The 24,693-nt window shown below is 36.4% G+C and overlaps 1 protein-coding gene across 2 annotated transcripts in view; it reads right to left on the bottom strand.

Annotated features, from left to right (window-relative positions):
- Positions 1-24,693, bottom strand: part of CDH20 (cadherin 20) — a 191,845-nt gene that overhangs the window by 90,555 nt on the left and 76,597 nt on the right. For both annotated transcript variants that reach the window (XM_034432966.3, XM_034432970.3), the window contains exon 2: positions 268-431. The gene's annotated coding sequence lies outside the window, so the exon portion shown is untranslated. The remainder of the gene's footprint in view (positions 1-267; positions 432-24,693) is intronic.

Here is a 24,693-nt window from a genome sequence, read left to right as displayed (position 1 = left end):
TTGGAAATACTCTTTCATATACCCCATTTATTTTGTACCCTTCAAGCTATTCAACTATTTAAAGGTATACTCCTCTGCATGTTTGCTTGATCAGCCTGCATGAAAATTACCACTTATATATAAAAATAAAGAGAACAATTCCAACTGTTTCTCTTAGATCTTATATAAAAAGTTAGTATATACGCCATTTAAGAAAGCTATCTTCTGAAACAGAAAAAGATTTAGAGCACATAGTATTATGGGGAAAAAAATAGCTTTGTACCATACCTTTTTGCTCTTTTTGCTTGTTTTATTTTACGGATTTATTGTGCTGCCCTTCCTTCTATGCTCCTGTCACTTATTGATGTTGCTACGGTTATAAGTAGATATTCATTCGACAGCTTGTCAGGCAGGAACTTCAGCAATTCTCTCTTTTTACCATCACACGGTACCTTTAACCCAAAGGAGGGGAAAATAAAAAAAGAATTTATTTGTAAATTAAGAACCATCGACTTTCAGGCAGGAAGAATCATCTTATACCTACAGGAGAATTTTTAATCTGATGACTTTGAGTTATTTTCCAATGAAGCATTAAATACTGAATGGCTACAATGGCCTATACAAGCTGCCATTCATGAGAAGGACGCGGATGGCACACAAGCCACTTGAGTGAACAATGAGAACAATTGAATACTGTTTTATTATGCCAAGTTGATTGTAAATGAATAATGCATACATAGAGATAACGGCTCCCCAACACCAATCTGAACAATATGGAAACAGGCTGTCCCAAAAACATTCACGCTTGCAGTTACGATTAAATTACCGTATACTCTTTGGATCATGATGGGAAAGAAAGAGTAAACACAAAAGTAAAAAATGAAAACAGCTCTGTAGTTGGAAAGACACAAAATTGCTCACTTAGAGGACAACCAAGTATGATGGAGGCACAAATCTTTTTCATCAGACAATTGTAAAGGAGAGACAGTTTCAAGACAGGGACTTTACCTGTTCCTGCTCTGACAATCTATACATGCAAGAATTCTCTACTACCTTCTGTAGTATTTGAAAGACAGGTCCTTAACTTGTTTATGGATAATATTATTTCTAAGTACAGTTCAGTTGAAATCTGAAACAAATACGCCAGGTGTTCACAAGACAGCAATCCACATGCAGGCGTTGCACTGATTTCCCCTTCCAAAATATCAAATAATACTCCTTGAGAAACTTCTCATTAATAGTAATGAAGGGGCTGGTTTCGTATATTTGGACTTTAGAATAGAATAGAATAACAGAGTTGGAAAGGACCTTGGAGGTCTTCTAGTCCAACCCCCTGCTCAGGCAAGAAACCCTACATCATTTCAGACAAATGGTTATCCAATATCTTCTTAAAAACTTCCAATTTTAGAGCATTCACAACTTCTGGAGGCAAGTTGTTCCACTGATTAATTGTTCTAACCGTCAGGAAATTTCTCCTTAGTTTCCGAGCTCTGTTTTTGGCTGCAACAGCCTCAACTCTCTGCCAGCGAAAATGGAGCTTTAAATTCAGAAGCATAGACAAAAGCAGGATAGGCTTTATTTCCACTAGCAATTTGGGGGAAAAAACCTCCGTATTGTTCCTTGTTCTCTTCTGCCTTGTCAGAAGTTATATGTGTTTGATTCTTCTTCTTTGCTCAATGAGTAGTAGATAACTAGTAGATTCTCTCCCTTTGGAAATGCCTTTCTTTATAGGAAGAGGGAAGTTACATTAACAATCATGTAAAGTACTGTCGGGTTTTCATAAAATACCACCACTTCCTCTTTAGAAAAAGAATGATTTACTGTAAGATTGCAATCCTTAATATTCTGAACAAAATGCGTGATTGAAGTTTCCCTCGTCATGTTGCCAGCTTTTGGAGGCGGTGATTGTTTCCCAGCGAGGTAGATTCTGTTTGTTAGTTTTCAGTTCACATCACTGCTTCTCTTTTGAAATGTATGTTATTAGCACAGTTGGAGCCTGTTTCTTATATGTCATGAACCCAGTTTTGACATATCTTCCTAACAACTATTTTGGGATGCTGTATGGCTAGAACAATTGTCAACCTTGAGGGGGAGAAGAAGTAAGGCAAATTCGGGCAGAAGCAGAACACATTAAGAATTTATTAAAAGGATCTCACTGATAAAAGTTGCGCCCACCATTTTGCTAGGAGCTTAGAAGCTAAACAGGAAGAAAAAACAAAAAAATAAAATAAAATATTTCACCGTTACATTTTTGTAAATGTGCACAAATGCCAATCTCACAAGATCTGCTCTTTCAGCACTTCATTAAACAACTTGTTTCTTTCTTCATAATCACACTCAGCATCACCTTCAGGCTGTTTCAAGGGTTTTTGCCAGAGTTTTATTTTAAAAAGCATATTTTAAATATATTATCCTTACATATTTTAAAAAGGTAGAATTAGTGTGAAAATCTTGATTTGCTGAAAAAAAGTCAACCCGTACTGTATGTTGCCTCAAAGCTCTCTTTTCTTCCGTTCACTCTTGCCCCCCAAACTTACTTTTGCTATCGTATCTGGGATGAAAAAACTAAGCCAATGACTCCAGAGACATATAGAAAACTCTAACTCACTCCTTCCATGTAATGGTCATCAGGATTTTTCAGCCTAAAGTGACTAGCTGTATTCTACAGTAACCCAGAATAACGGAGAAAGCGATAAATCAAATATATAAGAACTGAAATAAACAAGAGAAGTAAGTACACAAAATGAATTCCCTTCTCACCAGTTCACATTTTGCGCTCATGTCCTCAATATTAGTTCTTTCTTGATAACTTTTACCCTTCTTCTTCTCCCTCTTCCTTCTCTTTCTTTCCTATTAGGGTTCATATGGACTGTTTCCTTAGCCAATATGTCAACACATGCTTGAATTCACTTGTAGAAAAGCAGCTTCTCCTTTTGTTTGGGTCTTGTATGGTGAGCGTCCTTCCACATCAGTAAGCAGTGGCTTCCCTCACAGTGGGAACTTTCCAGTAATTGCCAGAACAAATTAAATTGAAGCTTATCTGTTCTTTTCCCCTTTCACTTAGAAAATGAAGGGAACTGAAGAACAAGACCAATTTTCACTGGTGACAATATAGTACAGAAATAGATTAGATACAGTTTAGTGCAAAGTCATGTTGTGGACATGTTCTGCTGTTTTCCAAAGGAAAAATGCATATTATGTCATCAACATTTGCACTTCTATAACTATCTGGTTTATTTCCGCAACCCAACAAGACAGATACAGACTTCAGAGGATAATTAGAACTGTAGAAAAAACAATTGCTATCAACCTGCCTTCCATTGAGGACCTGTATACTGCACGAGTCAAAAAGAGGGCTGTAAAAATATTTACAGACCCTTCGCATCCTGAACCTAAACTGTTTCAATGCCTACCCTCAAAATGACGCTACAGAGCACTGCACACCAGTACAACTAGACACAAGAACAGTTTTTTCCCAAATGCCATCACTCTGCTAAACAAACTATTCCCTCAACATTGTCAAACTAGTTACTAAGTCTGCATTATTATTAATCTTCTCATCATTCTTATCACCCGTTTCCTCCCACTTATGACTGTATGACTGTAACCTTGTTGCTGGTATCCTTAAGATTTATATTGACTGTTTCCTTTTGACTATCATTAAGTGTTGTACCTTACGATTCTTGATGAATGTATCTTTTCTTTTATGTACTCCAAGAACGTATGCACCAAGACAAATTCCTTGTGTGTCCAATCACACTTGGCCAATAAAGAATTGAATTCCATCAAGCTGGCCTGACCTAAACTTTTCCTCTTTTTAAATGGGAATTTTTAAATTTGGTTTTAAATTGGGGTTTTAAAATGGTTCAGCCAAATTTATTTAATTTGTTTTATCTCTATTTTAAATTTTGTATTTATATGTTTTATTTTATGGCTGTTCACCACCCTGAGTCCTTCGGGAGTAGGGCGGTATACAAATTTAATAAAATGAAATGAAATGAAATGAAAATTGAATTGAATTGAATTGAATTGAATTGAATTGAATTCTATTCTATTCTATTCTATTCTATTCTATTCTATTCTATTCTATTCTATTCTGTTCTGTTCTGTTCTATTCTATTCTCTCATTTTGGAATGGTCTCCTCATGCTGGAAAAAAATGCCAAACTATTTTTTTTAGGTAGCTACAAATCCATCCATTCAAAAGTAAGTAAAACAGTCACAAATAATTTACTCTTATATTGGAAATATGACTTATTTGGCAAGTCCACTGTTTTTCCAATGGGAAAATAATAGGCTGATGACCATAAAGGGACAGTCATTCATGCTGACAATAGAAATGGGGATCTATCAATGATAAACTAAATAGATAGTTGGGTGTGACAGACAAAAGGAAAACGGTATGGTATTCTGGCAAACAAGTCACTAGTATAGTTTATTATGAGTTCTTCATTTCTTTGTTCCCACTCATTCTTTTTCATTTCCAAGGAAAGTCAATACTTTTGTGAGATGTTATTCTAGTACCATCTACTGAAGTGTTTTCCTATTGCTCTTTGCATTGATTTTTTTCTACCATTGATGGTAACACTTTTCAGCCTGGACCTCCGCAGAGATACAGTTAGTTGGTTATTGGGTTAACTCTATCCCAGCTGTCCCAAATAAGGTGTGTGCGGGGGGGGGGAAGAGCTAAAGGGGGTATTGTGACATTAGTGAATACATCCTTGCAATTTAAATGTGTATTACTGCCATTTTTGCAGCCATGGGTTGTGACTACCTTACTCTTATTTAAACAGGTGGAGCTTTTTAATATCTACATTCCCCTACTCAATAAGAATAATTTGATCAACAAGATTTGGGACGACATAAAAGATTTTATCCTGGGCTGCTTAGATAAATATCCTACAGCAGCAATAATTATTGGGGGGGACTTAAACACTAGGATGGGCCCAAATGATCAAGCATTATTTAATCCAGGGGTCACCAACCTTTCGGACCCCAGGGACCACTAAATTCATAATTTTAAATCCCGTGGACCACTAATATGATCTGCCTAATGAATGGCTTGGTCGGCGTGGCAAGATGGTCATGTGACTGGGTGGGCGTGGCCAACTCGATGTCACACATATCGAGGGGCGCCTTGCCAGCCTCTACTTGCCACTCCTCTCCTGCCCATCCGGGCTCCTTAGGGCCCCAACAGGAAGCAGTTGCTGGAGCTAAGCAGCTATCACGAGAAAGAGTTGGCAAAACAGCTGGCTCAGTTCAAATTGGATCTGACTGAGAAGGAGGCTCAGCAGAAGCACCTTGCTGAGGACTACGAGCATAGGCTTTCCAAGCAGAGGAAAGACCTGTGGGAGTGCAAGGCCAGGTACCAGTGTCTGGAGGCTCAGCGGGCTGAGAGGGTCAGTCAGTTCCAGGCCATGAGGCAGTCCCACTGGAACAAGGCCCTCCAGCTCTTTGCCACCGACGGCACTTCCCTCCAGCCTTTGCCCAAAGCCCCACACCAGGAGGCTGAAGCAGACACCAAGTTGGAATTTCTGCCCCCCTCCGACCCACAGAAAAAGACCCAGAAGGGGGAGCCTCTGCAGCAAACTCTTCATTGCACATATCTGTACCAGGGGCCATACTTTGAGGACCCCTGATTTAATGCAATGTAAAAAATGCAAATAATTTTTCTGCGGACCACCAAAATTTTCTTGCGGACCACCAGTGGTCCACGGACCACCAGTTGGTGACCGCTGATTTAATCAATTTAAGATCCATTATGATGAGAATGTACCAGGAGAATCCCTGCATCCCAGACAATTTAAAGACACTAAGGCAAATTGGGCAGGATTGTGTGTAAGACAGATGACTGTATGTTTGGACCTTTGTATCCTGAATGGTTCCACTTGAGGTGACTACCCAGCAGACTATACTTATCGGGGAGCAGGAAGTTTGAACTTCAGACTTTGGACATTCAATTGGTACCACTAACTATAACAAAGTCATATTTCCCCGCCCCCTCCACTGAGGAACATTGCATATTAGGGAAATAAACTGCTATACTCAGAACAAAATTACACATTTACAAAAATTTCCCTTGCTATTAATTGAGAGAAAACTTGAAACAGGTAGTCCTCGACTTACAATAGTTCATTTAGTGACTGTTCAAAGTTACAACAGCACTGAAAAAAAGAGATTTATGATAATTTTTCACACTTATGACCATTGCTGCATTCCCATAGTCACATGATCAAAATTCGGACGCTTGGCAACTGACTCATATTTATAACAGTTGTAATGTCCCAGGGTCATATCATCACTTTTTGAGACCTTCTTACAAGGAAAGTCAATTGGGAAGCCAGATTAATTTAACAAGCATGTTACTAATTTAGCATCAGAAATTTTGGGCTCAAATGTGGTTGTAAGACGAGGGCTACCTGTAAAAAAAGGATACTCTTGTCAATGGTTTCCTTATGTATGATTAACAAAAAAAGTTGAATGTGGATAAAAGACTTTGAAAAAAACAAAATTGAGTTTGAAATAGAACTATGTACTATTGATGAGCATGTTATTGCTAGAATGTTGAGATGTGAGACAGAAGAAGAATAAATAAAATAATATGTGATAAAATGGGCTAAAAGTCATTACACAATGGATGAATGGTTGGAAAAACTAAAGCAATTATCAGAGATGGGCAAATTGATTATTTTAATCGAAGAAAAGAATACATCCAACTTTGTTTCTACTTGGAAACCGCTTCTGTATTTTCTGCTTGAGATGGGAAAAAAATGGAACCCTGACTTTGAGTTTTGCTCATTAGATAAGTCAGTTGTTATAGAAATGGCTAATACATATCATGTAAAAATAAAAAGTTGAGACAGTAATGTTACTTTCTTGTTCTATTATGGTAAAAAAAATTGAAAGTCAATGCTTTTCTTTTTTCCTCTTTACCCTAAACTTCTTTCTCTTCTCTTACCTGCATTTTCCTATTTTCATTTATATTTTATATCTTTATAACCTTAATGAAATTGCTAAAAGAAAAATAAAATAAATACCATAATACCACCAGTGAAGGAATGTTTGGTGAAGTGATGGAACTTGCAGAAATGGCTAAATGAATTTCTTTGTTTAGAGAGAAAATAATAGTTATATTTATAGCTGACTGGAAACCCCTTAAAGACTGGGAAAGATGCTCCTACTGTATGATTTGTAATTTTGATGATTAGAAAAAAACCTGGATAATAGAAGTGAGCGAGCTTTCTTTAGTAATAATAGAATAAGAGATAATTATCTAATTATATTTGCTGCAAAGAAAATCAAAAGCATCTTTTCCTTCTTTCTTTCTGTACTTTTTTCTTTTTCTTTTTTTCTTTTTATTAGCTTGTATTAGCTTTTTGTAAAATTTTAATAAAAACTTTTAGTAATTTTTTCAATAATACTGAAAAAATGGTAGAATAAAATCATTAAAGAAAGGATGTGGAAGGAGAGACAAAATGAAATTTGAATGACAAAATGTAAAAATAATGTCGAAGAAAGAGTGGTGGATAGCAGTCCACTTATCTCACGTTGAATCATACCATGTTGAATTTTTTCATGGTGAGTTGGCTGCATCAAGCTGTCCCATATTGAACTGACTGGGAGAGTGGTTGGGGCAAGTCGTCTGGGGCGAGATGACTATGGTAAGTGAGCCACGACAAGTTGTCCTAGACCTAGGTTAGAACATGCCAGAACATGCATGGGCTGTGGCCAGGGGTAGGACAAGCGAGCTGAAGAGTAAGCTGAGTTGAGGAGTGAGGAGAGGACAAGGGAGGAAGATCAGGTAGTGAGATAGCTCATAAGAGAGAGAGAGCTATGCTGACAGGGCCTCCATGCTGGGCTCTCCTTGCTGGTAACATCAGCCTTTCTGTAGGTGCAGTTGCCTGGGGAGCTCCATCTCAGGCAGTATACAGCACAAACTTAGTCCCAGCGAACCTCTTTAATTCAGACGGCTGTGAATTATTGTCATTCCCAGTCAAAAGGCTTATCAAACAGTCTTGCAGGGGAGTGTTTACAAACACTCATCTTATCTCCCTTGGAATGCTGCCAGAGAACTAATTGCCACCCGCAGGGCAAGGCCAAACTTAGCAGAGAGTCAAACGGCACTTTTCCATAGCTTTGACCTGAATGAACTAATTGCTTCCTGCAGAAGTTCACATCCTGTTCGTTTCTCTTTTATGTCTTATGGAAGGGGCCATCATCTCCAAGCCTTACTCCCAAGTCGACCCTGTTTCTTAATTGTTCCTGTCTCCTGGCAGCTCTGCGCATGTGCATACTGGAAACAGGCTCACACTGTTCTTCTGCCTCGCTGATGTCAGACTCCGGAGGCTCCAGAGGCAGCAAAGAACTACCAAATGGCCTTGGTCCCCTCTCTGCCTCCGACTCAGAGTCCTCATCCGAGCCTTCCCCAGACTCCAGGACTGGCCCACATTCCTCCCCAACCCCCTCACTGTCTGAATCTGTTGCCAGCTCTGCTGGCCGCTGGCGGGCCACAAGAGGGACTGGCTTGGCCCTGGTCCCAATGGCACCAGGAGCCACCCATAAAGGCAATGGGGGGGGGCGGTGGCGGAGATCAATGCATATATATAGGCCTTCACCAACAAATAGAATAATTTTATAACTTGTAGCCTATATTTGAGCTTGAATGAGCACGGGTTCCCTGAGCCCTGAAAATATTTCAAGGATTCCTCCAGGCACAAAAAATTGAGAAAGGCTGCCCTAGATACTACAAAAATACAGTACTACAGAAATGGCAAGATGGGTGTGTTTGGATAAGAGTGCTTATTCTAATAACAGTTTTTAAACTATTTTATATAATCTTATCCTACATATTTATACAATCTTAGCTGCAGAAACATCTGAAGTATTTCATTACTGTCATTATGCTTGGAAAAAGTTCTAAAAAAGACAATTGGAATATCCTATTAGAGAAATAGTTTCTCTAATATTTGCTGCTTTTTAAAAGAATTCAGTTGCCTTTTATAAAGGTGGATTAGTGATTTCATAAGAGCTCAGTATTGTCAATACTGGCTTTCTCCAACCTAATGTTCTTCAAGTATGCTCGATATATAGTATTCTATACACATTATGACATACAACAGCTCTAATAACTTTTAAAAGCTAGAGGAATTCAGGGAGTATAGATCCACAAATGAATATTATTGATGATCATTATCTACAGTTCCATATCCAGAGGACATGTACCAGATGCTGGGAAAAAATAATAGAAAACAATTGTTTTCAGCCTGATACAGTTCCATAAGACCTGACAGGACTTCTCTTATAGCTTGTCTTAAAAAAAACAAAAAACCCCAAAACTTTTTTCCTCATATTCTTCTTTCTTCGATTTATACATGATATCTATTAAAGTTGTTATGCTGTATGACTAGGCCAGAGGTGTGTTTCAGCAGGTTTTGACCAGTTCTGGAGAACCGGTAGCGGAAATTTTGAGTAGTTCGGAGAACTGGAAAATATCACCTCTGACTGGCCCTGCCCACATCTATTCTCTGCTTCCTGAGTCCCATCTGATTGGGAGGAAATGGAGATTTTACAGTATCCTTCCCCTGGAGTGGGGTGGAAATAGAGATTTTACAGTATCCTTCCCCTGCCACGCCCACAAAGCCACACCCACAGAACTGGTAGTAAAAATTTTTGAAAACCACCACTGGACTAGGCATATTGCATATTTATGTTGCTGTGATCCTAAATGGTATCTGTTACTTTGCTACAATAGGAAAAAGCTCTGCAATTTTTATGGATAAGAACTTCCCCAAAAGATAATGTATCAGAAAAATGTGTCTGCATGTAATAAAAATATTTGGTGAATGTAGTTGCATCCAGAAATGAAGTGGGAAAAAGATAAATTTGCCTCTAACCTTCTCCTTTAAAGCGGCTTATTATAGCCTTGGAAAGAAAAAAAATCTAAAAGGATTTCAAGGAAGAGGTTTAATATTACAGTAACAATGGTTATTTACATACTTTTTTGATGTTTACAAGGCATTCCAAGAAATGTAGAGTATGACAACACGTGTTTATATTAAATGCATGATGATGAGAAAGATATTAAAATTCTTATATATAATATAATACTTGTGCTACATTCTTTTAATGCTGGCCTTTAAGTTTTTAAAAAAGTCTTAAAAACTACTAGCTCTTATTAGATACTAAGCCAAAATTAATCAGTCAAGAAGATCTCATTATAATAATATTGTGAATCTTTCCTAGAAACTTTTACAGAAAATAATAGAATAGATATGCTACAGAAAATAATAGAATAGACAATTTAATCTATACTTTTTGAAATGCATATTTTATTGTACATACTATGCACTGACCTTTACTATGTAAAAGGTCAGAAAAGAAAAAAGTGCAGATAAATCCTTTTGCCACTGATAGGTTGAAGAAGAATGGTGAAAAATGCAAATGTCAGTGAATCATAAGCATAAGTATTATTTTGTGCACAGATAAGTTCCAGGATTCCATGTATATGGTAATCCTTTATATCTGAAGAAGAGACTATTGTGCAGTTCATTTGTAAATATGGAGGTGGCTCTTCAGTTCCATTCTGGAAGCGCAGAATCTACCACAATGGATAGACAGGAAGTCCATTGTTGTAATATCTATGGTTGTTATTCTGTGACACCGCTCACAGTTTTTGGTGATGCCCGTCTTCAAAGCTATGCAGGCCAACCCAGTCTAAGAATTCAAAAATATTGTACACCCATTTTTGCAGACCAAATTTTCTAATCATGAACTAATTAAGACCAATTATCCTGACAGGATACATACTTGATGTTATTTCATTCTATGAGCACATGTTCTCATTTTAGAAATCAAAATCATTCCAAATCTGACTGAAATATTGAACTTGATTGAAATATTGAACTTGATTGAAATATATTCTAATTACAGCCTGGAATCCATACTACAGTATCTTACTTCATTCCTAACCTTGCTAATTGGCTTTAGCCATAGATAATTCCAAGACCTTCTGTTACCATACACAAGAGGAGGAGATAACATCCATATCTCCCATTCTACACACCAAAGTTTGTTCACTATCATGTATGAAAGAAGTAGGCTGGATTTGCAGATACATACATAGTTCTTTCCTCTAGTATACTGGTTCTTAAACTATTTGTCCCAATTATTCCTTTTTCCAGTCACAAATAATATCATTACTCCCACTCACCCGCAAAAAAGACTCTGTATTTACACACCTCAACAGTCCCAACTGTTGGATTCTTGTCTCACAAACAAGTAATTACAAATTGCTCCTTTATCCCCTAGGATGTGCCCCAAACACTTATTGGGGGTAATTACTTACAGTTTAAGAACTACTGCTCTAGTACCTTTTATCATATTGCCATTGTTTTTCCTGGTGATTCTTATTCAAACAAATAGTTTCTATGTCTATATAGATGATGGTCTTGGAACAGAGCAACAACTGGAATGCATGCCCTGTTGCTCATGGTCCCGTCCCCCCCACCCCCCCGATCGTTAAGTTACTCTGTTAGCACACTGAACAAAGCTAGCAGGTAAGACAAACAAACAATTGTTGAACCACCTAACAAGCAAATATTATTGCAGAAGAAAACATATTTAGGATTAGGGTTGTCCACATGAACTCTTTGCTGTCATCTGATGTCTATCTGGATTTTTACTGCTCAGATCTGGTAGCCCTAATGATGATAATAATACCTATTACTATCATATATATTTATGGGTCTTAATGAGAACATTAGCAGAGTGTTTCTATTTTTTCCAATTTGCTGCTTAATGTTGGCATCTTACTGGGTATAATAGCTAGCCTTGTTATCTAAGTCACTGTACTTTTCCCTACTGTCTCCTTCAGGCACTCTTTAAATCTCCATTGAAAGCTAACCCAAATATAAACTTACCCTAGGTAACTATAAACATGAAATATAATTTACAAGATGAACTATTTTGAATGTTTGAAATATACTTATCATTCTTAGTTTATCAGGAATATGTCATAGATCAAGGGAATAGTTATACACAAACTTTATATTTATCCAATATATCTTTTAAAAAATAATGAAGAGTTCAGATTACAATTCTTAACAACCTCCTCTTCATTCATAATGATACAGAGTATAGAGATTTGAAGATTTGTTATTCATAAAGGAAGGGTTAGGGTTACAGTATAAACTTCATGTTCTGTAAGACGCAAGATGATTTAAATGGGATGCAATGTTTGGTTGTAATAACAATTATCATGGAAGAAACTGTTCTCAGACAAGAAAGTGTCAGCTGAAGTGTTTTATGTACAAATTCAGAGGACTGAAAACCTACATTTTTCAGCTAGTGGGTGGTTTCTAAATTGTGAGGGCACCAGTCTTTTAATAGGCTTGAGAGACAGTAAGTGGTTGTCCTACATTAAAATACTGCATCTGTTGAGCTGAGAGCTTGTTTCGAAAGAAAAATTGTTCGTAAGCCACAAAACCTGTAGGACGTATTAGGGAACAAAAACCCACAAGCAAATAAGCAAGAAGGTAAAATTTCAAGGAGGAAAAAAAATCCTCAGAACTGATGTCATCCATATTGTGAAAATAGAAAGTAAGTTTGATTTGGGGAAAAGATGGATTACTGCCAGAAAAGATTTGGCCAGCATCCTAAGGAGACAGGATAGATAGAGGATATTCTGAGGTACAAGTGGGATGAAACCTTTCTGATTTTATGCTTACTATCCCTGGCTAGAGCAATAATGATGCTCAAAACCAACCCATTTAAACTTTTGTGACTGTACAGTATACCAAGAGTGGAAATGAGGTTAGAAAAGAACCATATAGTCTTGAGGGAAGATTTGATACAAAAATTTAATAGAGAGTTCAGAAGGGAAGTTGGATATGAACTGTCTCCTCTGTTGTTTTAAAGCAAATATCTGAACCTTTATTTTATTTTTGATCTCTGATTGTGCTACTTTCATTCTCAATAACATTGAGAATTTTGCTCTCCTTTGGTGAGGATGAAAAGAAAGTGGCAGTAAGTATTAAGTTTTAAAAGGAGAAAGTTTCATAATACTATAGACAATACCCTGAAGTAACTGGATGCACAACTCAGCAATACCTCTAGGCCAGTGGTGGGTTTCAATTTTTTTTACTACCGGTTCTGTGGGTGTGACTTGGTGGGCATGGCAGGGGAACGATACTGTAAAATCTCAATTCCCACCCCACTCCAGGGGAAGGATATTGCAAAATCCCCATTTCCTCCAGATCAACTGGGACTTGGAAGGCAGAGAATAGATGGGGGTGGGGCCAGTCAGAATTTTTACTACCGGTTCTCCGAACTACTCAAAATTTCCACTACTAGTTCTCCAGAACTGGTCAGAACCTGTTGAAACCCACCTCTGCTCTAGGCACATTCATGCGTTCAACATATGAGCTATTTTTGCTAATTCCCTTATCAACATCAACATCACCACGACAAGAGCCATGGTGGCACAGTGCTTAGAATGCAATATTGCAGCTAATTCTGCTGACTGCCAGGACTTCGATTCTGATTGGCTCAAGGCTAACTCAGCCTTCCATCCTTCTGAGATAGGTAAAATGAGGACTCAGATTGTTGGGGGCAATATGCTGACTCTGTAAACTGCTTAGAGCGGGCTGTAAAGCACTGTGAAGTCCAAGTGCTATTCCTATCTTCATTGGCTTCTGCAGAAGTCCAAGAATTCAGCACACTTGTCTGCAAAAATCAAGCACGGTGATCAGATGTTTCTAAGATAACATTTATATTTGTACTTTATCTAAATATTAAAAGAGGTTGACTAAAGAAATAGTAATGGACTTTTATGGACTGCCTCTTACAAGCTTGCAAGCTGGTATCAAGCAATGTAATCATCCAGAAGAGTTCCACTGGATGGCCAGTCTTGATGTGATAGTGATAGAAAGAACACCCCAAAAATTATATAAAATAAATTGAAACTTCTTTTAGTTGTTATACATTTATGTTTCTTTTGTCTATTGCTCTAAGATACCAGGACACCAGATACCAGAGGTTCTTTTTAGTAGAACACATTTTCAAATGATTAGGTTAACTACACAAGTTATGTTTTCGCTTCTAAAGATGAACTGGTTCTTTGAAAGAGATACCTTGGGATGAATTTCATTCTACAACCTCAGCAGTTTGTCACCTTATTTTGCTATATTTGTAGACTATGATACATAGAATAACTGAGCAGCCTTTCTGACAGCCTTGTTAACAATATCCTAATAATCTTTATCATGAAATTCAGGTTGTTTTAAATCATTTATACCAGGTAGCAGAGAGGGAAGTAAAAGAAAGAAAAGAAAAGAAAAAAGAAATAGTAGCATCATTATAGCTACACTTGTTTTGAGGAAAGTAATCTGAAGAAAGAAAGGAGGTCAAGTATAGTAGACAATGCACTAGTTTTAGCCAATGCAAATTTTACATTCACACACTGTAACTATGCTCTTAAAATGTATTAACATTATGTATAAGTATGTTTCATGTGCTTTTTGTTTAACTATGAATCCACTATTTTAATAGCATAGCTTGCATTAATTTATGATTGAATATTTTATAATATATAATCCACTAGGAAGTTTTCCCAGGTAGAAGTATATATGCTCATAAATTGCTACAGTGATTTTAATTATTTTTTAAATATAAATGCTGGTGTAATATGTTAACAAGTACTTCAAAGATGGACATTTCCTCTATTAAATAGGAAACAAAAGGCAATATTAATTAGAACTGAATATTATTAATTTTTTCCTAAGCTAGCTTCCCTGTTTATTTTGTTTTAACCAGCGAAAAGCAAATAGACGTGGTTATAATATAATGAATAATATCTTTTTTGAAATAACAATATAATTTCATTACAGATTTTTTGATAGAATACTTAAAACACATTATTTGAAGTTGGACTGTAGTAATCAACAACCAGCAAAAGAACTTCTGAGAAACTGAATAAGTTTAGTCATGCATTAAGTAAGCAAATAAAGAATAAGCAATCTGAACACTCTATTCTGTTTTGATTGTTGCTTCTATGAATTAACTACATTTACTTATCTTATAAATAAATCCCTTTTATGAAAATTAAGTTCTGACTAGTCTAGAACTTATCATTTAGACATGATAAGTATGATTGGGCCTATTATAATCAAATGAACATACAAGCATTTCTACCTATGAAAAATATTGAATCAGGAAACAATATAAAGTAAACTTATTCACCCAAATATATTATTTTTTTCTCTGTAAAATACAGGTACAGATTTACTAAATCCTAAACTGTGTTTGAGACTATCAACTTGGATAAAGTCAATATATTTTCTTAGGAAATAAGTCAAAAGATTTTCTGATATGTCACATTTTCCCTCTTTAGTAACAGAGACTAATAGCACTGTTTATGTTTCTGAAACACAGTAGTGACAAAACTTTATATCAGGATCCAGATTTATGACAGACGGCTATTTAATGAAACAAAATATACCAATCAATACTTTTTTTAAAAAATCAGTCATATCAATTAGAGATTTTTGTAACTGAATAGCAAATTATTAATTTTCTGGTACATATTTAAATAGAAGAGATTTCCCAGGAACATAAAATATATTTCTTTATATTACAACTAGTTATTACAAGAAATTACTGAGAATTGTAAAATTGGGGAAAGTATCAGGACTTGATGCTATAGAATTTGTATAGACCTACTGGCACCTAGGTTGCAGAGATCCATACTCAATCATTTAATTTATCTTTCTTTCATTGTTTTATGAGGTTTACATCACAGTAATATTAAAGCCTGAGAAAGATCCTGCCAAGGGTGCTGGTTATAAACCAATACATTTGCTCAATGTAGGGATTAAAATATTAACAATATTATCTTAGCAACTGTAGAAAGTAATGCTATCTATAATATACTCATCTTGATCTGGATTTATAAAAAATAGACAAACATATGGCAATATTTACTTGGTGATTAATAAAATGGATAAGCCATGGATAAGTCAGAATTACTCTGCGGTTTATTAGATTCTGAAAAGGCTTTTGATATGGTGAAGATTGAATTTATGAAATGCCTTTCATAAAACATTCATTTTATTCTCTGCATTACAATTTGAGATTTTACCCTACCTTCATATCCTATATCAGAAAGCCCTTCAGACAGGAATTCAGGCCGGTTCAGTCGAACCAGTAGTAAAAAATGCTACTGGTTCGCTGAACCGGTAGTAAAAAAATGTAAAAAAAAAAGTTCCAACGATCAGCTGAGCGATGGGCGATCATCGGAATTTTTTTTTTTTTTACTTTATAAGCCTTTTTTTTACTACTGGTTCTCTGGAACCGGTAGTTAAACATGCTTTAAAAAGTAAAAAAAAAAAAAAAGTTCCGACGATCGCACGTTGCTCAGCTGATCGTCGGAACTTTTTTGTTTTATTTTTTAAGCATTTTTTACTACTGGTTCGGGTGAATAGGTAGTAAAAAAATGCTTTAAAAAGGTTTTAAAAAAGGTTCCCAAGATCACAGCTATGCTGCGTGATTATCGGAACCTTTTTAAAAAACTTTTTAAAGCATTTTTTTTACTACCAGTTCGGGCAAATAGGTAGTAAAAAAATGCTTTAAAAAAGGGAAAAAAAAGATTTCAGATTTCACCACTGATATATATATATATATATATATATATATAGTGTGTGTGTGTGTGTGTGTGTGTGTGTGTATACATACATTTTCTCCTCTTTCAAAAAAGTCATAATAATTTCTTTTGATATACAGCTGTTCAGTAGTTTCCCACCAACATTTCCATCCACATTACACACAAATACATTAAACAACATATTACATTCAGAACTAATCTTCCATTTCACACTTGCACAAAACATTTCCTAATTTAAGGATGTTTACTTGCTCACTTTCTCTAACTCAACAAGCCTACAAGTCACATTTTACAATGACCTGCTGGGCAGTAAAATTCTGTTGCATCCACCCAGTGCCTGTGCTTTCCAGATGTTTTTTTTTATTGTCACCAATGATATTCTTTCAATCAGAATACTTTCCCAGGCATATTTAAGAAACAGACTTCTCTATAGTATTTGCATTCATTCTCAATACCTTTATCTTTTTATAGGGGAACAGTAACCAGGTTCTTGCAATCACCATGCATAGTATTGGCCTCCATACAATGAAACAAGGTGTAGTGCCACTCCATAAACAAACCATATCCATATTTTACTTTTGTAGTTATTTCTCCAGTTACACTAGGAAAGTCCAATGATTTGAGTAGTGATAGGATCTCAGGAAAATATGCTAGAGCAAAGGAAGACCTTACTGAGTGCCCTGGGCTATTTCAAAACACCTTATTTCATTCTGTCAGCACCTCCTAGCCTTAACCATTTTCTTGGGATCATGCACTTATTTTGCTATTTTTAAAACCCTGCTCTGACGTACTTTATCAACTTTGGATCTGAAGTGCTAAACATTCCTAGTTATGCCATTTACATTTGAAGCCTTAGGATTTTTCCACATTTTCAGAGCGTTTATAACTTCCTTTTCATCTGTTTTTTTAAGGAAAAGTAGTGATATGCATATTTTATGCCTATTAAATATTTAGCATTTAAAGCATGTGTCTCAATTCAACTCTTTGGCATATCAGTATTTCCTAATACAAATTTCCATAGTACTCCTTCCAACATTTCTCCACTTCTGTTTCACTCCAAGCCTTTTTTTCACTTTTATTTTAAAAATCAATCACTCCATGGCACCTATAACTTAATTATCTCCACTTCATTCCAAGCATCTTCCACATCTTTATGATCAAATTTATATGGCCATCAATCTCACAGAAAATATCTCTGGGCAGCATATAACAATCTTTTAAAGTTATCCAACCGCAATGAAAATAAGAAAGTTTAAATGGGCTGCAAAGATATTTACTCTATTGTCCATAGATATCTTTAAATACTCACTGGCTCAGTGGTTAAGATGCTGAGCTTGTCGATCGAAAGGTCGGCAGTTCAGCGGTTTGAATCCCTAGTGCCACGTAACGGGGTGAGTGCCCGTTACTTGTCCCAGCTTCTGCCAACCTAGCAGTTCGAAAGCATGTAAAAAATGCAAGTAGAAAAATAGGGACCACGTTGGTGGGAAGGTAACAGTGTTCCGTGTGCCGTTGGCATTTAGTCATGCCAGCCACATGACCACGGAGACATCTTCGGACAGTGCTGGCTCTTCAGCTTTGAAATGGAGATGAGCACCACCCCCTAGAGTCGGGAACAACTAGCACATATATGCGAGGGGAACCTTTACCTTTACCTTTATGAAACATGATTTATATCAGTGGTGGCTTGCCCTAGGTTCAGACTGGTTCTATAGAACCAGTAGTAAAACCGGTGGGAGGCTCCGCCCACTGACCCTGACATCATCAGGAGCAATCTGCTCATGTGCAGAAGCAAGGCACGTGCGTGAGCAAAGCGAGTGCATGCAAGTGATCCCGTTGCGAACCGGTAGTAAAGGTAAGAAGAACCCACCCCTGATTTCCAGTAAGAACCGGAAGTAGATAAACAGAAATACAGTATTTGGATACCATAAACAAGTCTTGCTGATTATACATTTACATTAAAGAATTATATGCCATGTCTGATATGCTGCATCATAGTAAAGAAAGCTGTCAGGGTAAGACATAGGGAAAAAATGAATGTTTGAACCAGCTTCCATCTTATTTCTCCCTGCTTACCACTAACAGCGATTTCACCCTTTTAGCATGAATTTTTCTAGTTATTAGATTTCTGGCTTTTTTTTTCCAGCAGATATTGCATTCATAGTTCTTCCACAACTCTCAAATGCAGTTATTTACTTTTATTAGCTATATTCATTCTAGCATTCCATGCTTCATAAGCAACAGTTCCATCTGTAAACTTTCTCTCTCACTTCAAGAAAACGCTGCAAAAGCATTCTAGAATGCTTTTGGAATGACTTCAGAGAAAGACAAAAAATAAATGCAAAAATTAAGTTCTTTGCTGCAGAATGGAAGTGTGATATTTCTTGAAAAAAAGTATTAAATGAATAGTTGATATAAAAAGGCGTGTCACTGAAAACGATAAAAATATGTAAAACTACTTTTGTATCAGGAGAATCTGGCTTTTAAAGAAATCTCTCAATTACTTGGTCAGTTTTAAAACATTCCCTATGAATAACACTGAAGTAATATTTTTTAAAAGTTACTGTTCTGACCTAGGCTTCCTGAGCCAGTAAAAAGCACATGATTAGTCCCAAAAACTCTGTTTTTATTTCAATGGCTGTGAATTCTGTTCATTCCCAGCACGTAATGAGACTCAAATAGTTTGTAAAGAGTCCGACAGAAGTCTGCCACAGTCTTTTGGGATAAGGCTGATAAGCACCCACCTTTATCTCCCTTGACCCGCTGCCAAAGACCTAACTGGCAATTAGCTTTGCATGACCACACAAAGCACAGAGTCAAAATGGAGCTTCAGAATTTAAACCGACCAGCATGAGCAAAGTTGCTTCCTGAAAAGGCTCATGTGCCTTTGCTCCTCCTTTATGTCTTATGGGAGGGACCAATCATCTCAAGCCTTACTCCCGAGTTGCCCCTTTTGTCTTAACTGTTCTTGACTTCTGGTAGCTCTGCGCACGCATGCACTGGGAACAGGCTCCCCTTGTTCCTCTGCCTTGCTGATGTCCGTCTCTGGAGGCTCCGGAATCAGCACATAACTCCCAGATGGCCCTGGCCCCATCTCTGCCTCCAATGCAGAGCCCTCGTCTGAGCCTTCCTCAGACTTCAGGACTGGCCCATGTTCCTGCCCAGCCTCCTCACTGTCCGATTCTGCTGCCAGCTCTGCTGGCTGCCGGCGGACCACAACAGTTACACTGATTATTTCAGGGTACATACATTATTGATATACATTTTCTGCCAGGATGAACACATTAGGGACTTTAGCTGGGATCCCTAGCCTGTCAGAGCCTTTCAGCATATACCCTCACTTTAAAAGAAGCTGTGGTTGATAGATATGGACATGTCACTGTATGACAAAAATGAAATGGAAGAAACCCCAACTCACTTGTTCTTTCTTATGCACGTTCAGAGCAAAAATGAAATGAGAATGGTGAGCACTAGACTCCACCAATCTCAGTTTAGCAATTTAGAAACTAACCTACGTTACTCAGAACTCTGTTTTTTGGCTGTAATTGCAGGTCCTGTTTCATAGCAGAGTCATACTAAGATAAAATAAGTACAAGGAATTTTTGTGCTCATTCTTTGGCATTATAATCAAGTCACAGCAAGTGGAATCAACCCTCCAACACTGTATTGTGGATCAGGAATGGTATAAAACAGTGGTTCTCAACCTGTGGTTTGTGGACCTCTGGTGGGGCATGATGTCATCACAGGGGGTCTGCGAAGGTTTGAAGAAATGTTATGATTTAAATCTTGAGTTAAATCTTGGGGGTCCATGGCCATGGTCTGTGGCCACAAAAGATATTTAAAGGGGGTCCATAGTGAAGAAAAGTTTGAAAACCACTAGAATAAAATAATAATATGATTACAGCCTGACCTGCCATTGTTATCATGGGAAAGAGCCAAGTTGCTATCTTAAAAATAATGGCAGGGCACATAGGAATAGCTGGGATATCAATCAACTCTTGGGTGGTTAGCAGTGCTCGACAATGTGTGTTTTATAGTGAAAGTGGCTGCATAAAGCTAAGTGGCAGAGAATCCTTCCTGGTGGTGGCAAGGTTTGGTGGCAGTGGATTGAAAATTTTTCAAAAAATGCTGGAGGATTGCATAAAGTTGCTTGGCGAATCACATGTGAATCAGAAGTAATGCTGGCAGGACTATGATCCTCTGGATGATCACTAGATGGCAGCAAAGAGGAACAAATATACCCCAAATGTGGGAATCCTAATTTTATTTACCTTGCATAAGTATACAGGGAAACATTAAAAATAAATGCAAAGAAAAAAATACAAACAAATGAAAGAAAAAAAAAGATTCAAAAAGACTGAAATCCAAATGCTTATCTATATATGACAGAAAGTGATATGAGAAATACAGATATAGCTAGATATGCCTCTATGCATATCTAGCAAAATACAAAACCAAGTACTGTTTTGGACACAGTAATAGACTTTGACCACACAGAATATTTTGTTAGGTCAGTAAAGAGTGAATTTATACACAGAGAGCAAAAGAGAGCAACACATGCATCAATCAAAAATCTAAATCTTGGTGACATTTCTTTTTCATCATGTCTTGACTGATACTTGAAAGGAAATGTTCTGCCTTTCTCTCCTACAAAATAACCATTGCAATCCTTACATTGTATGTAGAATGTAGATGGTTCCTGTCATTTCTTCCTTGGTTACAATTGTTTAGGTTAATTTAAAGTTTTATGGAGAAACTTTGTTGGTTTAGGTACAATAATGATTCAAGATATATGGTTGTCTCAGAGATTATGAAAATTCCTTAATCTCTCCACACATAGACAAAGCCAGCCATAGTTTCAATTAGGAAATGACTTTTTAGGTTAAACCAACCTCCAAAATACTAGAGAATACCCAGAAGCTCGGCCTTATGATAAATCAGTGATCAACAGACATAAAGAGATAAACCACATCTACGTATCATTTGAAAGAGATCACCAAAATTAAAGGAAGGAAACAAACAGCATAGAACTCACTCTCTCCCCCCCCTCTCTCCCCCACTCTCGTAATATTGTACTCATTTCAAAAACATTTATTTTATAAACTCGTAGGTATTTTTAACCTGTTTATATTTATGTAATAATAAATAGCCTGAAACAGTTACATTTAATTTAAACAGAAAATGAAGCTCCAGTTTTAATAGACTTCCATGGATACATTAGAGCACAAAGTATACCTCCTCTAATTCATTGAACAATCTCATAATTTACTCCTATACAATCATCAATAAATTTTAATATATATATATATTTACTGTTCTTATTATACTATATATATATTTATATATATATAAATACAGAGAGAGAAAAAATAGCACCTGTTTGCTATATATAAAAGCAACTTTGCTTTTTACAGGCTTCCATTCAAAGCTGAAAAAGGATGGTTTAATAGTTGCATTAATTTTAATGCATGGAATCCTTAAAGCAGCAGAAGCAGCATCTTCTTTCAGGCTCCCCAAGAAGCCTGGGAAAAAAAAGTAATCTTCATTAACAAAGAGCAGAGCGGGCTGCATTCATGCAGCATCTGAAGCATTTTTTCCAAATCATTTTCAAAATATGCACAGCCTTATTACCTATCATATAACTTGGGATGCAGGGAGGTGCAGCTAAAAACAGTGACCTGTTTAGTAGATTGTATTACAGTATAAAATTAAATTTACATACATATATACACCATGTTCTGTTTTTCAAAATAATACATGCATTATGATTAAAGTGGTGGACAGAAGTGCTTTACTGATTTTGCAATCAAGTCCAGTAAAGGTATTTTTAAAGCATGTTTTCCATTTAAATAAAGTCTTGCAATCTTTCCAATGGCATATGTTTTGAATTGACCCTTCCTAATCTAAATTATGCTTTTATTCCAAATGTGATTGGAATTAAGCCCTGGATGTATGTATGTATCCTCATATGTATCCTGAGGATTCTTCAGCTTGAGAGATGTACCACTGGTAGGTAGAAGCTCTTCATGATCAATAGCATTGTACTGTAATTGCAACAGAATCTTGATTTCTTGAGGCTTTGCAAACCTCTGTAATATACGATGATTTTTTTTAAAAAAATGATTGATAGCACAAGGAATTCATTACCCCACAGGGTTAAAGTGAAAGACTGCTTTTTAATACCAATACCCTGTTTCCCCGAAAATAAGACCCAACCGGAAAATAAGTTCTAGCATGATTTTTCAGGATGCTCGTAATATAACTTCTACCCCCAAAATAAATCCCAGTTAAGATTGTCAGCCAGATGAATGCATTTAGTACTATATTTCCCCAAAATAAGACCTAACCAGAAAATAAGCCCAAATGCATCTTTTGGAGCAAAAATTAATATAAGACCCAGTCTTATTTTTGGCGAAACATGGTATTTTACCACTTTATAATGGAATTTTTTTTTACTGAATATAGCCGATACATTCTAGCTCTTTCTAGTAGGGTTTCATGAAGACATTGCATGAAATTAATTATAAATTTCAAATTCAGTCAATCCAAAGGAAAAGAGTATTATCAGTCTTCATTGAACTCTATACACCTCTATACCCTCCAATATTTGCTGAATTATCCCACATTAATGGTGACCAAATGAGGCTGCTGGAAAGTGTAATTCATTATTTTCTGGCTAAACAAATGGATGAATATTGACAAGAATTGTACAGGATTGGTTTAATAAGAAATAAATTTCATCTTCCACTGATATCACGACTAATGCTTATTTTGTAATAGGAATACTCAGATATTTGCTAGATGTGAAGAATCTGTTGCATGTTCTCACATTGAAAAGAAAAAGGTACAAAGAGAAAAATACCTATTATTTTCTGTACATTTGCCTAGAAACTCAGATCATTATAATAAATTATGGACAGCTTTACGTGGAAGGATGTCATAGTCTACTTATTCTTTACTCCAAAACCTTCAGGACTTTGAACTCAAAATGTTTAAGTGTGCCTGGAACAGCTTCAAATTCTGACAAAGTTTAACCTGAAATTCATCCACTCATGAATTGATTTTCATATAAAATAGACATCAAAATAGTTATGGGCAACTTTATTAGCAGAGTGATTTACAAATATTCAGTGGGTTTCAGAATTCTGAAGTAAAGTAGGCAATTATTTTAGATAATCCCAAATCAGCAGAATTACAGTTCTAATCTTCCCCCAAATCACTCAGAACATTAAGAATTCCTTCAAGTTTCACAACAGCTTTAGTAATTTAATGAAATGCCAATCTTACAAAAATATATACACTATCTATCATAGCAACAGAGGTTGACCTATGATTATAGGTAGTCTTCAATTTACAACTACAATTGAGCCCAAAATTTCTGCTGTTAAGTGAGACATTTGTTAAGTGAGTTTCCCCCCACATTACAATATTTCTTGCCACAGTTGTTAAGTGAACCACTGAAGTTGTTAAGTTAGTAACCCAGCTATTAAGTGAATAGCTTCCCCATTGATTTTGCTTGCCAGAAAGTCACAAACGGTGATCCTGGGACACAGCAACCATCATAAATATGAACCAGGTGCCAAGCATCTGAATTTTGATTACATGACCATGGGGATGCTGAAAAGGTTGTAACTATGATATATGATCATGTCACTTTATTCAGTACTGTTGTAACTTTGAATGGTCACTAGATGAACTGTTGTAAATCTAGGACTACCTTTATACCATATCTATGGCCAGATATTAACTAAGGATGTTGTACACAGCTCTGTAAATATCCTGAATTGCAGCATCCAGAAGGGTCTTGAAAATTACTAGGATAATCATTTTAAGGTAGCTAACAATCTCTAGAATGCCTCTGGCAGGCAAGCTAAGAAATTGAGTGATCAGTAACATAGGTGATAAATCATCCTGTCTTCCTACCCACCATTGTGTGCCAACACCAAGCTAAGAATTGATGAAAGGATATTTTAACAGAGAAATGATTTCTTAAAATATGATGTGATTCTGCCTCTTTGCTCATCACATCTTGCTTGTTGCTGTACCTCCCCACAAATCTAC

The sequence above is a fragment of the Pantherophis guttatus genome, chromosome 3, assembly GCF_059756535.1.
Source record: "Pantherophis guttatus breed Tessera chromosome 3, ASM5975653v1, whole genome shotgun sequence".
Taxonomy (NCBI): Eukaryota; Metazoa; Chordata; class Lepidosauria; order Squamata; family Colubridae; genus Pantherophis; species Pantherophis guttatus.
The sequence above is the reverse complement of the archived record's forward strand: the minus strand, read 5'-3'. Positions and strand labels throughout refer to the sequence as shown.